The sequence below is a fragment of the Pleurodeles waltl genome, chromosome 9 (genome assembly GCF_031143425.1).
Source record: "Pleurodeles waltl isolate 20211129_DDA chromosome 9, aPleWal1.hap1.20221129, whole genome shotgun sequence".
NCBI lineage: Eukaryota > Metazoa > Chordata > Amphibia > Caudata > Salamandridae > Pleurodeles > Pleurodeles waltl.
In genome coordinates this window covers 1,050,833,860-1,050,853,770 of record NC_090448.1, presented here as the reverse complement: position 1 = coordinate 1,050,853,770, position 19,911 = coordinate 1,050,833,860, and the positions used below count along the sequence as shown (strand labels likewise).

The 19,911-nt window shown below is 43.0% G+C and overlaps 1 protein-coding gene across 3 annotated transcripts in view; it reads right to left on the bottom strand.

Moving 5' to 3' along the window:
• The window catches only part of NIN (ninein), a 326,206-nt gene that overhangs the window by 223,169 nt on the left and 83,126 nt on the right, over window positions 1-19,911 (bottom strand). The gene's annotated exons all lie outside the window — the stretch shown is intronic.

Here is a 19,911-nt window from a genome sequence, read left to right as displayed (position 1 = left end):
TGACCCCAACCACTTTCCCACAGCTCTCCAGGACAGACTACCGGCAACTGCCCACTCGGGTATGAAGACTGCATACTATTTTGTATGACGACAGTTTGATATACCCTTCATTGGATATTAATTAGTCTAGATGACAGTGCCTCAACCATATATGCTTTAGTAATATATTTATTAAAAGTGAGTGCTTAAACATGAACTGAGAAGCACTCCTGTCCTTATGGCAATGCTATTAGTGAACTAAGAGGAAGTCAAGGATAACATGTACCATATACAGGCTAGATTTTTATCATATATGGAGCAAACTTATTTTTTTTTTTGTACAACGGAAATGCTTAAAATCACTTACTTGAAGGCGCACTCATGTGAAAATGAAGAAAAAGGTAAGACTGTAAAATAAAACATTTGCCTAGGATCACACAGTGTGAGACCCATTTACGGGTCAAGTACACTACAGTTGAGTAGATTATGCAAGTTACTCGACCTGCAGGTCTAGTAACATTTTTATGATTTTTCGTGGCCTGGACACTTTTTGCAGCACCTACATTTTACGGGGAAACTCTAAAATTTATTACATGTTCAGAAGCGTGGAGAGGCAACCATCGATCCTGTTTCTAGGCCATGCGGTCTGCATAAAGCGTCAAATTTATGACATAGAAACCAAATCAGGGAATTGCAATATTTTTTCCAAGGACATAGAAATTAACAATCATTTTGTCAAATATAATATCAACTTGAGCTGTAGTTAATAAATGTGGGTCCTGGCCCTTTTAGGGTAGCCAAGCCATTGGGGGGAGGCTTTCTTAAAAAGGCTTAATCAATCTAGCAATCATCATGTAGCTCACGCGCTAGCTGGTAGAGTTTGAGTCAAGTGTGTGCGCTGTAAACCACTGCACCCCACCGAGTGGACGCCCTTCTCCATGCTCTGCCTGCGCTAGTGTTTACATGTCCTCATGAAATCTCTGGGTACCAAGAGGGGCGCACAGTTTGCTCTTTGGGATTCGAGTCTTGCCATACAATTCTATAGATGCTGTTCCTGGTACACAAAGGAAGAAGTAAAGAAAGAACCACATCTGAAAAGGTTTTTCATAACAACAACGTGGCAAATATAAAACTGTACACGATTTCAAATATACAGCTTTACTGAAAATACTGAAATAAATTCAGGAAAATTATATAACTTTTAATTTTAATGAAGCTAGGTGATAGTGTGCAAATGCCCTCGAGAAATAAATGAAAAGGATGATGGAGCGTCCTCCTACAAGATTTTAATAATGCATTTGGCAACCGTTTCATTTCGGGAGAGCATCCGAGGAGGGGCCTCTGAGCAAGTTTATGGAAATAAACCTCTTTAAAGCTGTGAAACCCCTCTGCTTAATGAGCCTGGCTCCCTCTAGCAGTATGTAAACAAATCGGATGCTAAACAGTTCAGAAACCCAATTATGAACATTACCGCAGGGATCTATTCTAGCGGTAAGTCAAAAATAGCTGATAAGGCATTACACACACTTTGCTTCAAGTTAATCACTACACTGTTTACTTCTCCATAAAATGTCCCTACTTTCTGGAAAGGAAACACCATGTTCTACTGCTGCTGTCCCATTTCCAAGACAAGAATAGGTGTGTAAGAAATAACAATATAACTAAATTAATGAGGGCCACTGAACACCCAGACAGCAAAATAGCACTAAAAATCGTTTCTTTACCTGCCTTGGATAAAATACTTGCAAACTCGAGACTGCCAGCAGCTTTGCAAAAGGTACAGTTACATTGTTTGTAATGACCTCATTTTGCAGATGTATTATCTTTCTACAAGCATTTGAGCATTTTGGAAACATAAAATTGTCTATTCTACTGCCTTCCCTACAGAAGGGTTTGAAATGGGATGACCGTGGTATGTAAAGATATACTACCAGGTTGCATTTTTGAGCAAGATTACCACACTAAGTCAAAGAATCTGGGACAAACTACGAGTTGAAAAAGTTATTGATAATCTTTAGCAGATCCTCGACAAAAACAGTCTGAACAGTTGGGCCGATCAGGAGGTGCCTAGGAAAATTCAGACTGGAAGGCAGGAGAGTTAAGTTTTCCTGTAAACATGTGGATCCAGGGTGAAGCAAAAATCTGTAAGCTGTCGGGGACACATACACGTTGTTTTCAATTGTAACTTACAGAAGGCTAAATCCGAATGCTCAATTGTGTGCCAAAGGGAATCTTTAATATTAGCAACTCATTCACTATGTACCTGGACCAGTAAAGGTTAATGCTAATTTTCCAGCTATACATATATTATTCATTAGTTATCTAGAAAGTTACAAGCAGGACCTACAGTTCTATTATCACAATACTGGAAATCAAGAAGTACACACAAAAAAAAAAAAAAAAAAAAAAACTTAAGACCAAGAGACCAGTCTTCAAGGCAGGTATTGACGGACTGACTTAGGCCATGTACCATCTCACCAGAAATCACTCTTACATCCTCTTTTCCTTTTCAGAAAAAATGTTGGAAATGCTTCTCGCTAACGGTCAAACCTTAAGCTCTGCAAGAAGGTCTGGCCATCCATAGCAGATGATCCCTTTCTCCTCTACAGAAGCTGGACTCCTCACATCTCCTCTACAAAGCTCAAAGCTCTGCTGCCCACTGCCTAGATTCCCATTAGATAATAAACACTACATACATAGAACACTAAGCATTTCACTGCTTGCCAGATCAGCCACTTCCAATTCCAAGGATTGTGTCACATGCTTTCAATTAAAATATACTTGTAAGAACATCAGCAAATGTCTCTGATTAGGGTAATTCAATGAAATACATGTAAGATTTTAAGATAATTAAGCACACTTTGGTGATGCGGAGTGATACTTAGTGCTCAGGGTTTCACACTAATGATTTTTGATAATACCAATGACAATGAAAAGCATCACAAAAAACATCACAATTAAAAATCAAGTAAGCAAATGTGCCTCTTGTCTGTCAGTGCGGGACATCAAAATGTGGCCCATCTTAAGCCCCAAAAAGGGAAACGCTATGATCTGCTATGAGGACGGAGTGCCAATTTCACTTTAATCCACAAACCAAGCTGCCCAAGCTGTGCAGAAAACACACTTAACGTCTCTTAACATTTTGTACAGGAGTCTCCAGCAATGCAGTATTGCAAGTAAAGCATGTATGCCACATACCTCTGTCTTCAGGGCGAGCACGACTGTGGGTAGGTGTCTCGAATTGAGGACGCCTATATAAAAAAGCTATAGGCTGGATCGTGCTACCCCCTAAGGGGCCCCCCAAAAGCAGAGGGCGGGGCGACCTTTTTGTTTACGAGACAGTTCACAGAAATGCTGTAAGTGACTGCTATTTATCTCTCATACACGTAATTAGATAGTGTTTTCTTTTGTACACAGCCAGGAGAAGTCTAGTTTGCTGTAGGTCCTGATGAAGCGTTAGAGGATCTTTCACGACCAATATTACGCGAAACATGTTGACCATACCCTAGGAGACAGGTGACAATTTCCCAGTACTCCAGGCTTTCTAAAGTGGTTGAGCATCATTCTCATTCCCCACTTTATTATGTTTTTAATCTTGATCGTAACCCCTCTGGATAGATATTAAAACAGAACAAGTTCAGGGGTTTCTAATCAATCTTAATTTGATCACTCTCCTGCCATTCAGAGTGTCTGACCTTCATAAATCAACGGCAGCCACCACATATCAAAAAGATCTCCGGCAAAGAGCCCCCGAAAGGGGAGCCCGTCAGACATTGCACCAGCCGGTCTGACGAGGAGCTTCCCGATGATGAAGCATGACACCCTTTCGGGTGTGTGAGGGTTTTTAGCTCCTAAACTTTAACTGTTCACCCTAGAGTTAGGAACAGTGTACTTTTGTTATTGATGCCACATATCTCAGCCTGCAAGCCACATACAGTTATCAATTTGCAGTAAAGTTACACAGTTCCCTTAGCAACATTTAGAAATTAGCTGGTACCTTATGCCAATCTCCCATAACCATTAGCAAACGTCAAAATTCTCTTGAATCAAGTGGGCTGAGGAGCAGGAGTATGTATTGTAAAACCACATACCTACACATCCCCTTGCAGCCATCCACAGAACACAAGGATGCCCTAAGAGCCGAGAGACATTCATCTCACCTGGAACCACTGATGCCCACAGCCACCAGAGTCCGCTCAATCATTCATATCCGGTTGTCCAGGTGGATCCTGTTCCCTTTGCAAGAGTCTCAGGCTCACGGGAGACCCCCAGCGCAAGGGGAGAGAGAGCATCCCGACCGGGTTGAGCGGAAGTGGCAGTACAAGATTGCTTATTTTATGAATTCTTTTTTTTTGATCAAACCATGATTGATGTTTCCTTCACGTTCTCGGTGAAATTGCTTTTGTTGGGGTTCAACGCGCAGCACCATCAACAGCAGTTCTATAAATGCACATAGATGTGCAGTCCCAGAGCCGTCCTCGAGCACGCGTTTGCTGGCTGTTTCATTATACAAATGCCACTTTGCCTGACAGCACGAGGACTGCATTGAATGGAAGTTATGCCCAAGTCATGCCGTGAAAAACACTACGCGCAATTGTTTGAAATGATCTTCATTTGATGTGAACGAGTGAAAAACGCCAGGGGATCTCTAAAACGACATTCAGTAAATACAAGGAAAATAGTATTTACAGTACACAACAATTTCGGTTTTGAATTTTGGGTCACAGATCCTGCGGGCTGTGTGACTGCCGACAATCGGAGACTCGAGAGCCACGGCTGCCTTTGTTCCAGCCTGCAGGCGGCCCCTTGTTAGGAGGCTAGCTTGGCAGAAGACTTGGTTGCCCACGGTGAACGTTTCCAGCAACTACTGTGCCCCACAACAACTGTTTCGTGATTTTACAATGACTGCGTCTAACACATAACTGAAGGCGGCATTCATTCCCCAATCGGTCTTTAAAATCATAAACATAAGGTTCTTAGAAATATTGTCTCCAACATTTTATGCAAATTAAGGGGCTCTGCCATCATTGCCATTACATAGAAATCTAGGATGTTCCTTGTATCTCTTCTTCGCTCAAAATGTCCTTTTTTAAGCCTGGCCACAAACCGCTTTGGCGGTCTAAATCTCATATCAAATATCCCAAAAAAGATAATATGAAATACAGAGGGTGATCTTTGGGTGAGCACTTTAGCCATTGTTTTTCATGTGTTTTTACCGCTTTGCCATTGCTTGTGTGTGTGTCCATAAAAACTTGGTATTTCTACTATAGTTACATTGTCACATTTGTCTAGTAAGTTGGGGAAAAGATATTTAGAGCACAAATGTGACATGACTTGTAGTATGAACACATTTGAATTGCTAGTTTGTTATTTTTTTATTTATTTAGGATGGGTTTACAGGTTGGATGCTTTACCCTGCCACAAAACCAGAGGTATCGACTAATCACCCTTGTGTATTAGCTGATTTCACTTTGCAGTCATGATTATATCTTATTAGACATAAAGGTTTGTGTATTAACAAGACGAAGACACACACACACACACACACACACACACACAGGCCTTCAAATGCTTCAATGAAACTGTGAAAAGTATCTACCGTGAAATGTTTTGCTGAGTGTTCAGTTTGCCACTTAGAATGCAAACTACATCTTCGGAATCCTTTTCCCATCTTCTTTGACAGCGCAACTTAACTCTGCTATTGTAGACTGCTCAGTGAAGAGGCTATTCTCTCAGCTTCTATATTATTGTAGCCCAAGATGTTGCTCATTATCGGATTTTCTTGGACAGTTTGTGGCAAACACACATAAGTCGCCAAACTGTTACCCAACATCTCCAAACAAAGCCTGGGCAATTAGCTTTGCAAATGCTTGTTTGAGCATTTGACCTGCCCACTAGAACCTGCAGGAAACTGTTTCATCTTACAGTGTGGCATGGAAACCTTTCACATTCACTCTGTTTCTCCCTCCCTCTCCCAAGCTGGATACAAATCTACACTTGCTGGCCAAGCACTCCTGGCTTAAAAGATACTTTTAACTGGACAAACAATGGCATGTTAAGAACAACTCCTAAGAAGTAAAGTAGCAAAATGTACAAGCTTTTGACGTGACACCGACCCCTTCTTCATGTTACAGCAATGCAAGAGTACAGAGGATTCAAGGGGACCAAGCATGGTTTTGTAGTATTTATATAGCAATCCATACCTCTGTCACGTGCCTATGCAGATGGGTAGCATGCTATGTCTTGTGGATGCGCAGGTCACACACAGTAGTGATTTGACATGTGTGAAGTTCACAGTTGAGCTCTTGCCATCTCCTGAGATATATACTTTCCTCACACAAAGCAAGGAACATATGTTTATCTTTAAGACGATGTGGGTTTAGAAAAGAAGGAAAACAAGTTGAAAAGCCTGACTTGTTAACATGTATCCTAAATGTTGTTCCCATCTTGTCACTAGAAATCCAGACACCGATCGTGCCGGCTTACATTGCCAATTAAGCAGGAAAAACCTTGCCACTGAAAAATTGATGTGCATTTCAAAGCCTCAAATTTGAAAAGAAGTTACTGTGCTCTCTAGTTATATAAAAAAAAAAAAACTTCAGGTAAGATGGATCTGTCATTACAACAATGATCAAAATTGAATCCCACTAATTAGGGTGGGGTCTCAAAAAAGACTACTGTCAGGGTTATGTAATAACCTCTATGTATCCTTGAGAATTTCTGAAATGTAGGTGCAACTGAAACCTGAACTAACAGGCCAGGTACTACAAGAGGGTCATGTAAGCATGCATGCATGGCTGTCCCTAGCCTTCTAAACGCTGTTTAGGAGCTATGCTACAAAATAAGCAAACCAATCTAGAATCCGAAACATATGGCAATATATCTTAACCAGGAGGATATAATACCAGCAAATAACATAGGTTTTATTAAATGTTGCTCAAAGCGCGCCATATTTGCCACAAGAGCCTTGAAGGCACTTAAGTAACACGGATAAAAAACAAAAAGAATATAGTTTTGATTAAGCACAATATTGACGAAGTGCTAACCAACGCAGAAAGAGTCCAGTCTACTAATGTCTTCAGAACTGTGGAGAGTGATCAATAGTACAGACTCCTGGAACACAAAACAAATGTGCCAACCTACAGGTTCCATATATACCAAATATAACCTTACATTACAGCATGGTCTCCATCATCATCAGATCACCCCCTCTTCCTTTAATCCCCACTTTGAAAAGCTCAAGACCTTCAAGTAACACTTGGCATGACACGGGACTCTTCACTTTCACTTCAGTTTAACAAACCCCTCATGGACATGGGTGCCAAACTGTTTACGTACGCTGATGACACCTTAGACAACAAATCCGCTACCCATCAAGAATTCTGGTCGGTCATGAGATTTACCTGGAAATGAATGGATAAACAAATAAATAACAAAAGTGGTCAATGGTTATAGTGACCTCTGGAATGATTCCTATTGGCCTTATGAGAGGGGCACAGAACTTGTCCCACCTAAAATGGCAAAAAGCCCAGGCGTAAAAAAAAAGAAAAAAAAGAAAAACTTTCTAGGAATCCTGTTGTCTTCAGTGAGCTCTATCTGCTGCTATTAAGAGTCTGAAGAAAAACGGTGCCAATGTTGTCTTTTGAAGAAAACTGCTTGATCATTTCATTTTGTAAACTCATATTTAGGCCTCCTGCAGTATTTGCTTGAAAGATTGCAGGTCATCCGGAATGCGTGGAATTAGGAACATACTAATGACACAGTTACTAACCTTGCCAATAATGAATACTGGACACACCGGAAGAATACTCCCATGGGCAATGAGAAGTGCAGACTATGTGAAGGCTCTCTGGAATCAGCAATGCACATTATGGGTTGTTGTCCAACACTGCTTGCTCAGAGGTGGGTTTATTTAAGGCCTATCTTCTTCAAAAAGGCACAAGGTCGTGCAATGTGGCAAGGACACACAGCTACACATTTGAGGTTGTAAAAAGATCTTGCCCAGATCACCAAATTCATGGGCACTGCCGGATGGAGCTTGCAAGATAACTGCCTAACTCCTGCAACAGTGCCTGGCCAGCAAAGAGTATAAACACAATCAAATAGCTGGCTCCTTTGAACACTCCTCTGGGCACCCCTTGGCGCATGGCTCCCCCATGTTCACTAGGTTTTGTTGCATGCAAACATAAGCCCAATGAAGTTTGATATGAACTTGCACTATAGTGATTGGTTTTAGATCTAGAGGCCCTGCCTTCTTTGCACATAGCAACAATAAATAAGTCATACATTGTTGGTTGGGACTTCTTGGACGCTGCATTTTAGCGAATGGCCCCGCAAGTCTGGTGACCTTGCAATTTGTGCATTAAAATACAAAGTAGCTTAGACTACCGTATGCCCCGGTTCTTCCCTATCGCCGATAGACCATTTGGTTTTTAAACGAGGGCATTTTAACTCTATCTTTTGTTGTATTATTATTGATGCCTTTGTGCAGCACAAGAATCCTCACTCTGACAGGATTTTAACTCTTGCCACTGTGTTATCCTATTGCAGTAAGCACTAATGTTTTATTATTCTTCGTTTTATTTTAAGCTGTGATGCTGTGGAATCTTATCTTGAATGTGCTTTTGCTCTATTTGTAACAGTTTTAAGTAATCATACAATAAATGATAAACTTGTCTCTTCTCATCAGGACATGTGCAGTGGTCCCTGCTCTGACTGGTTACTGAATGTTGTGTGGCTCCAATATTGAAACCAACACCGTGCAGTTTTGTTCCTGTCTTGCATACAGTTATTCCCAAATAGACATTGCTTTTCACAATCATAAACATGCCTAGGAAATGCAAGCTTTTCTAGGAGTAGTCCATAGTGAATTTCAGACAACGGTACAAGGCTGAAAATTGTTCAAGAGACTGAGCCCCATGCAGAAAGTGTGTTAGTGATCTCAGGATTGTGTTGTTGGATGAACTACTCCAGGTCTGCCACGGAAATGAAATGACACTGCACGATCAGTCCACTGAGCATGACAGTTCTCAACATGTATGAGGAAGGACTTCCATTCACACTGAAATGAGTGCATGTATGAATTTCACACACGTGTCACTCTCCAGACGGCAATGTCTGTCCTGCTGCTTCCTCCTAGTTGGAATGCTTGGAGGGCAGCTGCCCCATCGCCACGTGGTATATTGGAATATGAGCTCCCCGGGTGGCCAGGGGCGTGTTCAGCGCCAACTCTCCAATCTCTTGAATCTTCCTGAAGGAGTGTGTTGTGTCCTTGCTAAGCTGCCGGTCGCCAACACCAGGCACTCTAAAATGGATCTTAAGAACCCAGACTTAGCTTGAATCAATGCACTAACACCGGAGAGGATCGGGCAGCCTGCGAGTGCACCTTAGCTAGCTAACAGAATGGTGTCACAAGGGCCGAGTGGTCCATGTTAGGTGCTGGATTCTTTCCCAGGCACTGACTGGCACAGGCATGTTTTGTTAGATAAGGTTTTGTAGTCTTTGCAGGGACCTTTTAGTATCTTTCTTTAAGGAGTCATCTTTATACTTTCCTTTCGCATTTGTAGGTCTACAAGGCAACTACTGCGGCTCAGCTGTCCCTCAGCTTTATTACTATTTCAAGTTTATTTGGAGTGCTCTGCCCGCCCTATTCCCTTCAGAGCTAAGGTCCCGTTTTCAAATGTTTGTTCCTTAAGTCTAGGTTTAAAGTTCTGTTTTCTACATCAGGTTTACTAAGTGTGACCATTTCTTTGCTCAAACCACAATAATAATGTAACTCTTCTCCATCCACAACACTATAGCACATTTTAAAGAGTGTCACTGTTAAGGAACAGCATATTTACTTAGAGAAACTCCTTGGCCCCTGATCGGCCTACCTAACCATCAGGCATGATGGTGAGCATTGTGCTTGGATGACAGCTGGTAATAGCATAATATCACGTACCATGACAATGTATGTTAATGGGAAAAAGAGGGTCCAGGCACGCCTTCCTACAGAAGTAATCTTAGATAATATACGTTCAGCTTGAGGCTGCATACACTCTGGATGACGCAGAAAAAAAAAAAAAAAAAACAAGGACTACTACCTCAAGATGACAGGAGGCTCAACATTACCTGTTGGGTCCACCACATGACCAATCGTGCTGAAATATATCCAACAGTGGGATAATGGGCATGCGATTTCTTGTGGCTATAACCACTACTGAGCTTTGGTTGGGATGAGCAAAAAGGGAACCTGCTGCACATCATGCTAACGCAACCTGCACAAATTATTGCTTGGGAAGTCTTATACGCCACCTGCGCAGTACTTCCCGAAGACAAAGACGCAGTGGCCCGCTCATCCTCTCCAGTGATTCAAAGAGGGCTGGTAACCCAGAAGCGCTTTCCTTCTCCAAGAGGAATCATGGCTTCCTGCACCAGTTTACAGCAGCCTGAGTGATGAAACTCCTACCCTGACGACGAAACTCTCACCGAGGGCAAATGGGGCATGCAGGGCACACTGGTTGAGTTTGTTTACAGGGACATCGATACTTGTAATAATGCTTTATAAACAAATCAAACACAGCTGAGCAGGAGCTACTGGAGGGGGCCACAGCCTGTAAATCCACTCTTATAACACCACCGCTACACTGTCTGACCCCATCACAGTCAGTACACACCAGTGACCGCTACACGATCTGCAGCATCACTACTTAGCTAAATTGGAAATTAGCACATTAAAGAATAGGATTCGTATTTAATTAAAAAAAAAGTAATCTGCATATTGTAAAAATGAATGTTTATTACTACTACTAAATTATCCAACTAAAAATACATAGAAAGTGGCGTTTTGGAGAATTTCCTTGAATTAGTCTTATTTTTAATATCTTAGTACATTATTAATGATACTACTTAGTTTGAAAGTGTAATTTGTATTACAATTAAAATAATGAATTAAATAAGATTAAAGTTATTTACCTAAAATAATAAAGTGTTTAATTGACACGGTTTATAGAACGATCAGATTTGAAATGATATTGCCTGTCACTTAGTTTTATATAAAATATTTATGGTTACCTTCTCTCCGGCAGAAGTGAGCCGGCTGGGAGCGCGAGCTGGATGACGATGACTGGAGAGAGGCAGGTTAGGCTCCACAGGAGTTAGCAATATCACCGAGGCTGTGAATGATCCATATTAACTACCTTCATGCAACCTGTCTGTCCCCACATTGTATACAAAGGATGAGCCTATTAACACAGGCTGCATGTACACACTGTTCTTTATTGAAGGTTGATTTCTATCACGTGGCTTGGGACTGCCTGGCTATGCTTTTTTGGAAGGGGTGGGTGGCTAGATTTCAGTGGTACTGGGTGGCCCGATTTACTGGAGTCCCATCAGATCACGGATTGCGTTCTGTTACAGCTCCTGAGAGTAATGCAACACACTTGCAGTCGGGTCGGTGTGTCCTGCCGCAGCTTGTATGCTTCAGAGGGCTACAGGACAGCAGCCGGACCATGATGTGACAAAACTTGCCCCCAACCTACATTGATCATTACTATGCCAGGGAATGTCCTAAACCATTAACAGAGGCTCATTTCCTCCAAAGTGTGCTCCTGAGTGGTAGGGATTAGTTCTTATATTCCACTTGCCTTGTAGCCTTACGCCGACTGTTCTCCAACAGTGGCCCTGTGCTGTTCAGGCACCTACAAGGAATGGTCTTGTTCTGTGAACACCCAATACAAATTGTTACGGAAAATATTATGAGTTTTTCCACCACCAAAAGCTTATAAAATGTTACATAAAATGTCAAATCTTTCGGTCCTCCTGGTCTACTTAACAGCTATCTACCCATAATCGGCAATGCAAGAGGCTCAGCAGACATACTCAAAGGTCTGAATCGCTGGGTTTTACTTTCTGGTTGGTTCAATCAGTTAATTTGATAATCTTCTGATCAAAAGTTTCCAATGTAAAGTGGATCACTACATAACCTACCAGCTAATCCACACCACCAGTGTCTGCCACATCCCACAGAAATATTCAATTATTTAAAATGTGCTGACCTGAGATTTTTTCACAGCACCAAGAATTTCACCCGCCCCCAAAAAAATTATATATATATATGACATTTTTTTATAGTTACCATTTTAAGTCAAAATACGTCAGATAATGGCATTTCAAGTGCTACTCCTCTCAGATAGCCAACTGGTAGAATAACCTAGGATGGTTCACATTTCTATTATATAATAAAGCAATCAATTGGTTCGGCCTATGTGGACAAAATATAACCAAAAAATAATTACTATTCGTACAGCAGAACACAGTATAGTTTGCTGACAATCGGGGTTCGAAACTAGGCATCCGCAGAGGACACAGGCAGGTAAGGAGTTTCAGGGCGCCCCTATAAACAGAAAGTCTGCCTCGGTATTAGTGGCGGTGCCATCAAAATGGGATATTGCCTCAGATGGCAAAAAAATTAGACATGCTCTCGTCGAGGGAAATACTCGCTTACCAAGTGGACTCTAAAGACGCAAACATTGTGATTTTACACGATAGACTCGTAGAAAATAACTAACTTCAAAAAAGTAACTGCATATAATGAAATTCTATGAAGCTTTGAATTAATCTCAGCCTATTAACTCTCACTATGTATGGGAGACGCTGGCTAAGGATAAAGGTCTGAAAAAAAAGAAAAAAAAAAAAGGAAAAACATTAGTATGCAAAGAAGGTGTTTTTGCAGTCGCGACTGCACCATGTGTAGAGAGCCACAGAATGAGTGCGTCACTGTTTTTTTCTTTTTTCGTGAAGAGGAAAAATACGTATTTGAGCAGAGAAAAAGAAACCGCTCTGATCAAGAAAACCAAAAATCACTTCTTCTGAAAACAGCTTGTATTATCTACACTAAACGGAGTGTCTGTTACCTTAGATTCATAAAAATAAAATATATTATGGTTGAACTTGACCAAAATAAGAATGCCGGCCTCAAAGGACGTCTGCTGCTCCACCGCTCATTTGCCCTTAACCATATCCTTCCAAAACCTAATTATAACAGAAGCTGTGGATGCCGCTGAATGCCTCGTTATAAGACCCTACGCTTTCAAAGACGTTCTTCAAAGCTAACCACTAGCTAGACAGGTCCACAATGAAAGACGCGAGCACTTGAAATATTAGCCCTGCAGACTTCCTTTGAGCAGCTAACAGCCACAGTCACTGCTTGAGTCCTTTGAGCGCTACGGCAATCCTGTGCTTTGTGTCCCATGGCGACCTCTTCAAGATGGCTGCCACCTGCAGGACGCCCTTTTCCTACTCTAAGAGGACGAGAAGAGGTGCTTTTTTGCCTCATTATGATGACTATATGGTTCAAAATTATTCTGTATGATGATTGCCAGCTGGTAAAAATCGCCCAAATTATTCTACAGACCAGCCCTTAACTGTTGATTGAAGAATTCTGGACTATATATTTGCAAAAACAACAATTTGACACACACATCATACTATTTCCATTCCAAAAGTTTTTATTGGAATTCTCACTTTTTCCAGCCAAGCTAAACCAAGACAATATGGGTGAGATTCAAGCGACCAAAAAGACAGTGACGAGTTCACATTCACGTCCACACCAGACTGAATTCTGCAACAAACTGTTATTGTCTGAAATGCGCATTAATATAGCCTTGTAGCCTGCTGTAGTGGGCTATACAGGCCATTAAAGGACCGCTCCAGCGTTAAACAAGGGAGCAGGACTTTAATTGACGGTATACCCCAGCTACTAAGAAGATTTGGCCAATAGAGGGCAAAATGTTCTAATAAATAAAACAAAGTCATCACGTAGCACCAGGAGCATTGGAATGTTGATGCTCCTGGCGTTTAAATCAGCCAGTAAAAGCCCAGAGCACTCCATTGTCTCCAATGGAGCTTGCAACATTCCAATGTTATGATATTTGTAATTCACCACATGCATGTGTGGACTTTGAAGAAGTATACAACGGGCAAGGAGAATTCATAAGGTTTCATGCAGGTTTGTGTGTGCCAGCTGAACATTCACTCATGCCAAGAATCAAATGCCTGGCCATCTGGCTGAGACTCAAAATGCCTGCCTTTCCATCTGAGACTCCAGGGCTGCCTTTGATCTTTAATTTTAACTTAACCCTGTCTCACTCTCGGTCTTGAAGGTTGTTCCATTGCAATCAGTCTCCGCAGGCATCACTTAAAGAAAGAATCATCTTAAAATGCTCCACTGTGACAAATTCCTAATTTACGTGAGCTGAATAGATACTTGACTATGTCTAGGACCATTTTAAATTAACTAAACAATAGTTTGCAAAGAAAAATGAATTTAGAATAGTACACATTATGAAAGTGTAGGCACACTTTCAGTTTTAAATGCCCTGGTTATTCCGCTAGAGTCCTCTTCTTTAAGTATTTTATCATTTCTTCAATTTTGGTTTCTATAAAATACTGGGGTTCGGTCAAGAAAACATTAGGCTGAAAAACCTCATCCGTTCTAACTGCCCACTACTTACAACCATGCCTGTATTTAAATTAATGGACTTGCACGACTTCTATGGGCGTTCTAGGAGATGTTAGAAGTGTTTATTCTCAGAGAAACAACAAGCATTAGCAAAACTAATAGATTTGTCTTGCACTTTGAGTCCAAACTCAAACATTCAAAAAAGCCTACTGCATTAAAAGCAAAAATTACTTCTGTATACAGTGCAGCTATGAGATTAAACTTTATCAGTCTGTATATTTCTGAAATGTAAAATAGTCTTTTACACAATGCAATACAAGGCTTCTGTAGGATTTGGAATGACGCACCAATTAGACAAGTGCATGAAATGAAAGAGAAATACTTCTCTGAGCAGAGCCAAAGCTCACTTAATGTGCATTTTAAAACATCTGTAACAGTTCACCAAGACAGAAGCACTGTCCAGCCATGCCTAAAAAGGTGGTAGGTGGAATGTTTGAATTAAGCGCACTTTGTTTTTCATTTTTTCGTGCTTGGCTCTAGCAACCCACTTGGGGAATACGACTTTGCAGGACTACTATAACCAGTGTGCACTTGCCATTACAGAGGCCCACAGGGGCAGGACTGGTATTTTAATGAATTAATCAGGTGCCTGCAATTAATCAAACTAGCTGAAGAGCCTCGCACTCGGTGCTTTTAAAGAGAGTCTGAATTACATCCAGCACTGGCTGCACCCACGAGGGTGGAATACTTTTTACATTTTCTCTGCTGATGATGGGATCTACCCTGAAACACGTGTCCAGAGATGACTATTACTAAAGGCCAGAAAAAATGAAAATGCTTCAAGGACTCACCGTGAGTTGCTGGCTTTGTTTTCAAAACCCTTATTATAACCAGTTGGGAGCACGCTTTCATTGAGGACATCTCGTTATATATATATATATATATATATATATATATATATTTTTTAATATTTTTTATTTATTTAACCACCGGAATCCATTTTGGTAATCGTAATCTAAATTCTCATCACTTAAATTAATATTACTACACTAGGTTGATCTCCCCTCTGGATAGTGGTGAAAAGATGTTTGCACACAATCCTTTCAAATTATCTGCAACTGCAGGCTGTAGTAAACAATTTAATTCTCTGGGAACAAGCTGCTTTCCGACCAGCAATGAGTACCTCAGACCACATAATTGCCTTATGGTATCTGACAAAGAAGTCAAAGGTCGCAGAGAAGTGTAAACTTTATGCCTGCTTTGTAAACGTGCATGGGGAAATCGAAGAAGAAAAGGCTTGGTTCGTAAGTGATGAAAAATTGGTTACTGTTAAGGATTAAAAATCCTTGGAAGTGACCGCCACAATCCTTTGACGTGGAATAATCACGAAGTAAGATTTATTACTTTATGGGGTGCTATTTATATAGCCGCTGCCATCATTTCTATGACGAGGGTAGTCGCTACGTCCTTGTGTATATTGACGGCACTGTCTGTCTTGGGCTCCAACTCAAATTTTGAGACTAAAAGGTAGACTGCAAAAGACAGCTCTAGGACTCCCCGTGGTACAGCACAGTAACTAATAGTTCAAACTGTAAATATTACCGTTGAGGTACCATGCATGGTTTCCCTTTGAAATTTGTTTGAAAATTGAATTGTCAGTTGAAGGCACTTATTTCATTGTGGGGTAGTACTGCTTCGGTTGGGTTATTCCGACGCAGACTACTGAATTTCGCTCGAAAGTATGATGTTGATCTTGAAAAATATTCTATTTTCCTTGGCTCTGTAGAAAAATTCATTTTTTAAATCAATCCTGATGGACTTCAGCTATGCTGCAGGAAAATCTTCATCCCAGTGTGATAACACTAAATGTACGCTGGGCATAACTATTTACACTTTGTCCCACCCCGAATGTGGGCAGGTCCTAATAAGGCTACATCAGGGACTTGCTGTTTTATTGCCTTGAGAAACCCTTAAATATCAGAATAGAAGTTAAGCTGAATATATTTGGAAAATTGTGAAGGATAAGTCACCGGTTCATGTTTTTCTTTTATGCCCAAAAATGTAAAAATTCGAGGCACATTATACTTCCATTGTTTCGTGAAAACTTTATTGGAACTATTGATGTATCTATTAATTTTGTTTGGTCAATTAGTAGAGTTTGTGCTAATATACTTTTTATAGAATATATTTAAGAGATTACAATTGTACTGTATTAATGCTATGAAGCCATCTTTTTTAAATACTTTAGTGGATTTTCACTAATTTATACGGACTTTGGGTCTAATAAATGAAGATTTTCTACTAAGAATAAATTAGCACAATACTACGGTTAAGATAAAACAAAGTAAAAGCGTGACTACAGCATTGTCTTTGACGTCATGGAGCCATTGGATAACCTCCGTTCTAAACCAGCTTCCTTGAGGCAGGTTCGCTTCCTTGTGTATCTCAATTTAATCTATTTGCTCAGTCCTGCTCATGGACGAAGAGGGTGGTCATGGTAAGTGCATTTCACTCACCCTCATAGACTTCGTTTTTTAGAAGGGAATCTGTGTGACTTCCCTCCGCAGATCTGGTACCTTAGTTTGAGGAAGCCTGTATACTACCTCCGTGGTGCCCACCTCCATGCCCAGGAAGGATAAGTGCGTGGTGGGCCCTTCCGTCTTGTCCTGTGCCAGTGGCACACCCAGATCTGCAGCTACCTTTTGGAACATTTGGAGAAGCTCATCACACTCATCGGTACTTGCCCTGCTTATGAACAGGAAGTCCTCCAGATAATACACCCGTTACCCCCCCACGCACCGCTCCAGCAGTGCCCACTCAGAAAGGAGCCGAAAGCTTCAAGGTATGCACAGGATATGGTGCAGCCCATGGGCAGGCACTTGTATTAGAATTGGTCATCCAGGTGGGTCCCCCAACAAGTGATAGCTATCTGCGTGGACTGGCAGGAGGCAAAAAGCGGACTAGATATCCTTTTCTGCTGGTAGCGCCCGTTTAGCTAGCACTTTGATTCAATCAACTGCGCTATCCACCATGGCATACGATACCGAGCACCAGCCTGGGTCCAGTCCGTCGATCACCAACTCTCCAGGGGGGTAAGCCAGGTGATGTATTAACCTGAACTTCCCTGACTCCTTTTTAGGCACTACCCCTAATGGGGAGACCATGAGTTCTTGAAAGGGGGAAGAGGGGTCACAAATGGGCCTGACATTTTTTTGATTGTTGCCACTATCTTTTCCTTCCCCCTGCATTCGACTGCTGAGTGGTTCCCTCCACAGTTATGCTTGAACTTACATGCTTGCCCCCACTTGCATTCATTTTTGTCATACCTCCAACAGGTAGATGACCGGGACCTACTTTGCTTGCTCCCTGCTTCACCCTTTGCTTTGTAGCCGTGTGAAAACCCTTCCTGTTTTCCTCCAGTGGGGTGCGAAAATTATGCTCCTGTGAGCCCATACTTCCCCTGGCTGCCACCCTATGGTTTATGAACCCCTCTACATCTTGCCGCACCACCAGAAGGGAGAACATATCTATGAACTCCTTCCTCCATATCCTTTCCTTTACTGCCCGTGGGATCAGGCTAGCCACACCTGTCTCTTTGGCCATTATCGGGGGAGTCTCCTGGGGATGGTCTGAAGTATTCGCTTGCTGGCTTCCCCACTTCTGTCCCTTGGGATATTCTCTCGCCCCCCTCCCAGCCCACCCCCACTCTACGCCTTCATGGGATTAGTGCCTTTTGCTGGAAGTTCACTCGTTTTGGCTGTCTGCTCTTCTATCCTGATCTCCTGTGCCCTTGCTTTGTTTCTCCCCAATGCAGGCCTCCCTGTCACTGGCCTGCAATCACTCTTTGGTTGGCCTATTTAGCCCACTGCAACCCTCAGCTATCCCAGCTGGCCCTCCTCCTGGCGGCTGGCTGTGCCCTGGGAACACCTCAGGCCAGTAAAAGGGTGTATAGCCCGGGGAGAAGGCCGGTCCCGCGCCTGGCCATGCCCACCACTGGTTCACGACAGGGTCGCTAAAGGGTGTGTTTCTTTAGGGGGTCAAGGGCGAGGAACCAACAATTGTCTGGCTGACCCTGCTGTGGTGGATTGCTGGCCCACTGCTGCCTGTCAGGGTGAGGTTGTGCTTTGTTCACCACCCCTACCTGCATGCCATAGGTCGCTATGTTGCCAATGACTGCAACCATGCTGCTTTGCATGTGCATCTCACGCTGCGCTATTTGTTCATCCTTCTGGCCGTCCAATGCTGCTGTGGCCGTCGCACTGGCTTCACGTGCCCAACCTTGCTCGGTTTCCCAGTCCTCATCGCTGCTCCCTTCACTCAGTCCATCCGTGCCAGATGCGTCCTTAGTACGCCGGTGGGCCTTTGCAGTGGTTTTGCCTTTCTTTGGTGCCCAGGCTGCAGTGTGCTTGCTAAGGAGTGACCTTCTGGCTGCAAACTCCCCTCACCCAGCACCCTGGTGGGGGTGGGGGAGAGGAGGCTCTGTTTTTCTTATACTTACTCTGTCCTGTTGATTCCCTTTCTCTTGTTGCCCACCTCCTTCGCTTAGTCAAACTTTGTGTTGGAGGGTTCCTCGTCACCCCCACTTCTGCGTTGCCTGGCCAGTAGTTCCCACACCTTCTGCAAGAACTTCTCCAGGTCCTCAACTAACTCGGGCTCCCCATGGGCCCCCTCTACTGCTTCTGTGGTCGTACCGCGTGCCGTAGCTGCACCCTCAGCATTCTCCCTAAAACAGGGGAGCCTCTTCGCCCATGCAGGGCCTCGTGCTTTGCCCCAGTTATCCATCCTCCCAGGATGGTCACAATCAGTTTTTGTTGAGCACCCTGCCTTCATCCGTTGCCCTGATTGTGCTCTCTGCTGTGAGTTCCTTTGATGCAGTTAATTGGGGAAGGGGGGGGTGGGGGGGGCGTTACTCTTGTCCTCAGTGCACTGCCCCCATGAGATTTCCTTCGCATTTTGTCATAGGGGCTGGTTCCCTGCACTCCATTCTGGTGCACCGTCCCTTTAAACTTTTCTGCAATCAGTGCCGTGCGGAGTTGGAGAGGGAGGGACGTTCCAAAAATACACTGCTGCACGCTTTGTGGGCCATGCTCTAGTGCTGCGATCTGATCGTACGCCGGCGATGTGCGGGGCGCGCGCTCTGCTCCTAACCCAAAATGTTGCAGACACTCCTGGATTAGAAACCCTCGACTCGCTGTGGGGGTCTGGGACCTTCACAGATGCTCCTCCCCGCCGCTCCCCTTCGCTGCACTTGTCGTTGCTCCTCCAATGCTCGCTTCCAGGCGCTCCCGCCCCATCAGGGACCCGGAGAAGGACTCTCCCCCCAGGTCAGGTAAAGGGCGCGCACAGGGTCATCGGCGCCGCACTCAGCCCCAGCGACCAATAGCTCTAAATGAAGGAGGGTTTGCAGTTGCTCAACCGATGCCCTTCAGGCACTTTTCGGCAACCGCGGCGTTAGGAACCTCCTGCGGGGCAACAATCGCGCAGTCCTT